This window comes from Octopus bimaculoides, chromosome 20 (assembly GCF_001194135.2).
Source record: "Octopus bimaculoides isolate UCB-OBI-ISO-001 chromosome 20, ASM119413v2, whole genome shotgun sequence".
Classification (NCBI taxonomy): Eukaryota; Metazoa; Mollusca; class Cephalopoda; order Octopoda; family Octopodidae; genus Octopus; species Octopus bimaculoides.
The window spans coordinates 16,146,667-16,147,245 of NC_069000.1; the positions used below are offsets into that span (position 1 = coordinate 16,146,667).

The 579-nt window shown below is 33.7% G+C and overlaps 2 protein-coding genes across 6 annotated transcripts in view; one reads left to right on the forward strand and one right to left on the reverse strand.

Annotated features, from left to right (window-relative positions):
- The window catches only part of LOC128250267 (uncharacterized), an 80,442-nt gene that overhangs the window by 48,515 nt on the left and 31,348 nt on the right, over positions 1-579 (forward strand). The window lies entirely within an intron of this gene.
- LOC106876203 (uncharacterized) overlaps positions 1-579 on the reverse strand; it is an 18,416-nt gene that overhangs the window by 16,774 nt on the left and 1,063 nt on the right. The gene's annotated exons all lie outside the window — the stretch shown is intronic.

The following is a 579-nucleotide window of genomic DNA, read 5'->3' on the forward strand; positions in this document are numbered from 1 at the left end:
GGTGGGGCGGGTAATCTAGGAAGTAATATATATATATATATTATATATATATATATATATTATATATATATATATAAATGTGGTACTTAAAATGTTTGAGGCACCAGAATTTCGTAGGGTAAAAACCAAAAACAAAATCAAGAGATTTGGTGAATAAAATTTGAAGAAAAGCAACAAAAATTCAATAGGTTATAGCAGTACGTACGTTTCCTACAAACTTCATTTATTCATGTAGTGAGAACACCACATAAGATATGCAATGAAAATGTACTCCTTAGCTGCATAATGGAATTTCATTTTAGAAAGTCATTTTGTAGATGTGTGCAAAAAACAAGAGTAAGAGAAGAAAAAATACCATCGTGACTGGGCTGTCATTCAACAGTCTAGACATCAACATCTACTGCCCAATCTGATAGAAGTCTGGTAGAACTGTGTAGCAGCAGATCGCCAGCAATTGCTTCATCAGAAATTACCGTCATATCTTCTGCGAAAAGGGACAACCCTGCTATGTATAATCAGGTCAGCACAGAAAGTTGTTTTGCACAAGCATTTGTATAGCGAATTAGACGGATGAAATTT